Consider the following 6691-nt stretch of genomic DNA (forward strand, 5'->3'; position numbering starts at 1 on the left):
TAGATGCAAGGGGCAAACTTGTGCAACCTGCACCTCAGTTTGCAAACTCAGTGTTTTATGGGTGCAATTTACAGCTGTAGACAGTTACATCAAGGTTAAATTTGAATGCAGGAGCATTGGGGATAATGCAGCATGAACTAAAGTGATGGTGGCAGATTTTTCTTTCACTTCCTGTCCGTTTCTTGTTCTGCCACAATCTTTCTTTGCTCCCCTCAGTGTGTACGTTGCTCAATTAGTGTGACATCTACAGGAGGCCAAACTGGTGTAAGTTACATTGCCTTGCTACTTACACCCAATGTGTAACTTATAGCACTGCTTATGTCTCTGCTGAATTTGGCTCAGAAACAACAACAGGCTCTATTCCAGACTGCATGGGTAATGCCATCACCATGGGATGAGCATAAATGTAGGAGTTCTGGGACACACAAATTCTCCCCTCACCCCAAAAAAGAGTTATGGAAACCTGCGTGCTGAGGAATTTGGTGTGGATTCATTGTGACAAGCACAGATCGCACCTAAACTAGGAGAGTCTCTGCTAATTGTGCTCTTATGCAAGAGGCTGAACTTGTAACAACTAGTTCAAGGCTTGGTAAAGGATTGAAAGATGCTCCTCGCAAATGGCATCAGCAGACTGTAGGGAGCTCGTGCTGCTGTGAAAATGGGCTGAGGGATAACGGTGGGAAACAAAGGTGTAGGGGAGCATTGCGGGGAGACGGGCTTTTAGACCAGTCCTGCCAGATGCTGAGCATCCTCAAATCCTATTGAAGTCGGGGGTGCGGGGGGAGCTGAGCAGCCTTAATTTGCATTGAGCTCACCAGGGCTGCCTACACCTGCCTCCTCTGCCCCTCAAATTTCCTACTGGGGCTCACACCAGCTCAGCTCCACTGGTGGGAGCGCTAATGTAGGCAAAGTATCAATGGCTGTGAGAGTTTATTACCACGTCACCAAGACTTGCTCTGAGCAAACTTAGAGGACACGATGGTAAAAAATGCCTTGACACCATGTTTACATTAATATTCTCACCGGCAGAGCTGTATCAGTGTTAGCAACTGCAGAGAACTCTGGAGAAGAAACAGCTCCTGTAGACAAGGCCAGTGAATGGAGGGTGTTCAGCCCCTCATAGGGTCAGGCCCCTAGAAAGATGGAATTTATTTTCTGTAGGCTCAGATCATCCTCCACCTTGCAGGCTAATTCTAGCAGGGAATTGGGGGCCAACAGGTGCAGTCCACCCCACAGAGCACTCAGAGCTTTCAAGATCCCTAACAAACATCCATCTGGACTGCCTGTGATATTAAGATACTTGGTAGTTAGGAGGGAATAGTCTGTTTTTCTATGGCACTTAGTACAATGGGGTCATGGCCCACAGCAAGATGCTACAGCAATACAAAACAACAAACACGAAAGGTAAAATCTAAACAGTAAGCAAGTGAAGAACAAGAGCAGATAACTTCCAGAGATACCCAAGACTGACATCTATTTGATCCCTCAACACTGATCAACTCCTGCGTTTTCTCCCCGTCGCCAGTTTGTCTTTTTCACTCAGCATTTATCTTGGCCAGCTAGGGGCTGACCAAGACGCTACATCGGAAAAGCAGCAACAAGCATGGACGTGTCCAAATCTGGATAAAGCATCTTCTCAACATGTGCAAACCCTCTGGGGATCCCAAACCTTGGGATGGTTCTTCAAAGCTGAATGACAGCCTCTCTGAGGATCACCTGTCCACAGACGCACTCCTTGTTTTGAGAAGAGCATGTGTGCATTTGGGGTTCGGGGCAGGGGGAACAAACAAAAACGGGAGCCAAACCACTTTATAGGATGCAAATTGTTTTTAAAAAGTTCTATGTATGATACTTATCTGGCCTCTATCACTCTAGTACCTGAGGATTTCACAAGCTGTAATGTATTTATACTGACAAGACCCCAATGGGGTAGAGCAGTGTTACTATCCCCATTTTACAGATGGGGAATTGAGGCAAAGTGACTTGCCCAAGGTTACACAAGAAATCTATGGTGTGTGAGAGAAGTGAACTTGGGTCTCCAAAGTCCTAGGCTATTGCCCTAACAACTGGACCATCCTTCCCCTCAAGGCTGTCTCTCTGTTCACAAGACTTTCCAAAATGCTCAGCACTCACACTTGGGTCCAGATATTCAGAAGGTTTTAACTCACATTTAAGCACTTAAATAAACGGACACATTTTCAAAAGGGCTCAGCACCTCGAGTGCATGGCTCTTCTGAAAATCTGGTCATAGGTATCAGAGTGGGAGCGGCCGAGCTGGGTGTAATCGATCCTTACTCTTTCAGGTAATGGAAATTGTGTTAACACTACTGCAGCCGATGGCTAAATATTCCATCTCTCTTCGCAACAGCCAAAGAACAGGGAGATAGAATGACACTGAACTGTCCTGGTTTCACCACATCCACAGTAAGACAGTATTGAAATTAGGTGAAAGATGATTCACTTTTAACATGTCAGTAATTGCCAATTTCTCCCTCCACTCCAAGAGTATTAACAATGGAACTTTGTGTTTCACTTATTGGTTGACTTATTTGTAATGGAAAGAAAATGGGGGGGTTTGGGTGGCTAAATTTGGAATGCCCGAAAGGGGCCTGGTTTGTAGAGAAGTGCCCTGAAAATCAGGACTTTCAAGGTATCTTACCCTGGTCACCTAAAACTCAGAACAGCCCACATCATGAGTCACTTTTGAAAATTTAAGCCAATGTCCGTGCCCTCAGCAACTTACAGATGCCACCAGGGGATGGGGTGGGGAATGTTGCACTGACTGGGACAACTATGTGGGAAAGCATCTGTTGCTCTCCAAATTGAGGGAGGGGATCAGAAAAACAAAGCTCTGAAGAACAGGGGCAGAATACCGCTGTGCACCCAAGACTGTTCCCTGGTGGGAGGAATATAGCAAGTCACTGCTGGGTACACGCCAGCCTTTACTGAGCTTCATGCATTATTTACTAGCAACAATGGTAGGAACAATGAAGCAAGAAAGAACAGGGTGCCCCAGATCAAGTTTATCTTCAAGCTGGTTAAAGCTATTGTCCGTCCCCTTCACTAAGTGCTGGGGAAACCTGCATAATTAGGAAGGCTCTTTTGTTTCCACGTTCTGAAGGCCCCAACCCTTCAATCTGGGTAAAATGAATGGTGTTGTTTTAAAAGCTGAACGTTTCCCTGCTCCACAGGTATGTTTCAAATGGGATCCACCTTTGTCTTCCAACCACTTCGCCCATTAAGGAGACATATTTAAGAAAACGGCTGCACCTTTTGTTTGTTTTGCACATGTTTCTCCCACACAGGACCAAAAGGAAGAGATGAGCGATACATTTAAGTGGCCGTGAAGCTAAAGGCTTAGGTGTCACTCACCTGCCCAGCCAGGTCACCGGCAAAGGTCAAAGAGCAATGCCCTAGCCTCTTCTTTACGTTCTTCCCACATGCCTTACCAACCTTAATGGGCCTGGGGAAAGGAAAGGGTGAATGGGGGAGGTAGGAAAAAGAAAGCAAACCTTGTTACCGTATAAACACACACAAATAGATCAACACTGCCTTTGTCCCCACACGGTCTGATCACAGGGTTAGGACTAAAGTGAAAACTGACATAGCTAAGTTTCTTAAAGGTGTTGCATTTCACTCAGGTATTGTTGCTCAGGGCTAGTCTCGAGGTAGCAATACAGATTTTTCAGGGCACTGGGGGAAGGGAGAGATTAGCATGTTTTCCTTTTTCTTTTGATTGCCTGACCTTCTGAATCTACACAATCTGCAAAAACAAGTTGCTTTTCTCCTTCTCTCTTGAGTTGGGTCACAACAATTACTTATAGCTGAAAAAAAGAGAACTAGTAAAGGATGATGATCCAGTTTATACTGATAAAAGTATTAGATCAGGATCACATGGCCAGATTTTCAAAGTCACTCAGGACTGGATTTGCCAGTGCTCAGCTCCCCATTTAGGCACTTGAATAAGAGCCAGAGTGCTCAGGACTTAGCTGCTCCCATTGAGATTTACAGCCAGATTTTCAAGAACCCCAAGCTCTTTTGTAAACCTGCCCACATATTTTGGAGCTTAGCGGAGCTGTTCCGCAGTTCTGGCCCCCACTGGGAGCGATGATGAGCAGTTTCGGCAATCTGGACCCACGCCCCAAAATCTTTTTGGGGAGGTCATTTATAACAGTTGACGAAAGCCACCCATCTGCCGCCTACGCTGTACAAACAACATGCAATGAGTTCATATGAAGCGATTAGAAAGAGGGACTTGCGGGACTGGCTTGTGCTAAACTGAATGCTGCTAAATGATCGAAAAGATACAAAAAGAATGGTCTCACCAACGTCACACTCACACTTACAACATTAATATAAAAAGGGGAATTAATGCACTTCAGGGATTTTGCACAGTAAATGCTAAAAATTGCAAAGAAAAACCGTGGCCCTAGCAAGATCCTCACTGACCATTACCTTTTAGTCACCTGGCTTTACACTCTGCACCCATTTCTCCATCCTTGCACAGTCAGAACTGCAGGAGACTCGGCACAGGTACAAAAACGCACCAGCACAGATCCCGTTGAAGGACTGAGGCCTTTGCCTGGGTTTTGGCTGTTTCAGCCAATCCTGCAGTGAGCTCCATACAGACATCCCACTGTGCTGCAGAGAGACCCTTGGTTTCTAGGGGCCACAACTGGAGAACTCACTTTGGGATTGGGTCCTTAGGAATTGTGTACATGGGGAAATTGACTGGAATTGTTATTCTGCAACAGCTCCCCACCTGGATGTGCTTCTTTTGGAACTCGACACGTGGAGTTATTCCAGAATAGCTCTTGCGCTTTAGATTCACACCCTGCCTTATTCTGGAGTAATTTCCCCACGCAGATAGGCCCTTAGATTGTCTGGTCTTTGGAGGTAGAGACTGTATGGATAGCACCCACCCTGCACACAAATTAAAGAAATATCCTCACATTTCCCCACAGAACTAGGCATGGACTCTACGCTGTTTATCTTTAAAAAGTCCCTTAAGAACTAAGCTTGCTTGTGTAAGCATCCCAGCTCCACGCCTCTCAAGAGCGACATAAGTCAGAGGCCTCAAATCTGGGTATAATTCTCTTTCCAAATAAACAGGCTGAAGGAGATACTTAACATTTTTACTGCAGAGCCCAGGAAACTGCAGGATTCCCTTCCCTCTGCCCCTGCTCGCTCATTATTCTTTATGGAAAAGCTCACGCACAACTTCCGTTTCTAGGCTGCTGGGAAATCAGCTCTAGATGTTGGGCTCTAGATTTTCTTCTGTACTGTGCACCTCACTGCAAAAAAACCGAAACTAAACAAAAAAACCCCACAACACCATTAGCTACCCTGTACACGGAATTACACTGGTGTTCCACTCCTCGTGGAACTCTCGTAGGCAGTGTCAGCACACAGGGCAGATCCGATCGCTGCACAGCAAAAAACAAACAAACAGAAAAAGCAGCAACTTAAGTCTCCCTCAGCAGGACTCCTTCCTAAAGGGCTTATTCTTGAGACCTGGAGTATTTCAGACCAACCACATAGCACAAAGATCCTGAGCTTGGGATACAGCCTGGTGTGGCCCTCAATATGGGGCTCCCTTCTCAAGCAGTCCTTCTCCTTACTAAAACTGCAGTCCTCTGATTGGACCATCAGCCCCAGCCCTGCTTCTTCACTGTATCTTGTGCAGCTGCGTGAGGTCTGTGCAAAGGGGTTAACTCCCTGCTTGCTGAAAAGAAGTAGGCCTTTTGTTGCCCACAAAACCACCATTGCATGGAGTTCAATCTACTCCTGGTTCGCTTCGAGTCTCCTGCTCCTAAATGTATCACTGTGAATGTCTCGATGTATTGCTAAGCTTTCTGATTTAAAGCACTAGACCCCCTCCCCCGCAAGTTCTTTTAAGTATAACTAGACTTTATTAATGAAGCACTAAGGATATTTAAACCATAACATAACAGAAGCCTGCCCAAGAGAGCAGGAATCTAGGAGCAAATTTGAGGAATCTATAGTTTATTGATCCTTGAAATACACCTTCCTACCCCCATTTATGGATATGTTAGTGACTGTCAAAGACTGGTGCTACATTGCAAACCGATCCCTCTTGTGTACTGACAGCACACAGAGGGACAGGTGAGTACCTAACAAGATTCCTTTTAGCCCTCCAGGATTCCTGAATCAGGTAGGATGCCAGTCTGATTTTCAAAGGTGCCAAGCACGTCCATTTCCCCTGGAGTTCAACACAATTTGTAGCAGCTCAGTGCTTGCTCATCTTAATCAAGCCTCAACAGCTGAATCCAGGGAGCTTTTGGATGCGAAATAAGCTCTTAAGCACAATACAATTTACATTAATGAGGAAGTTTGTCTAAGATTTTAGCCCAGAGGCCTGATCGATCTTCAGTGTTTCGCCATGTGCTCTTCAAATTTTCAATTAACCCCAGCTCGGCAGCTTTCATTGAAACCAATCCTTTTAGGGGCTGTGCTTCCACTGTGGGGGTAAGGAACAATCATTTGCTATGTCATCCTTACTTTCCTTTCCCACAAGATCCAGGAGACCCGAACCACTGGCATCTCAGAATCACTACACCGCTGGCACCTTTGGGGACAAGACTCAAGGGGAGAAAGGCAGGTCCACCCATTCTGGGTGCCAGAGACTCACCCTCACCAGCTGAAATTCCCTTGATTTAAAAAAAAATTT

This window comes from Caretta caretta, chromosome 26 (genome assembly GCF_965140235.1).
Source record: "Caretta caretta isolate rCarCar2 chromosome 26, rCarCar1.hap1, whole genome shotgun sequence".
Classification (NCBI taxonomy): Eukaryota; Metazoa; Chordata; order Testudines; family Cheloniidae; genus Caretta; species Caretta caretta.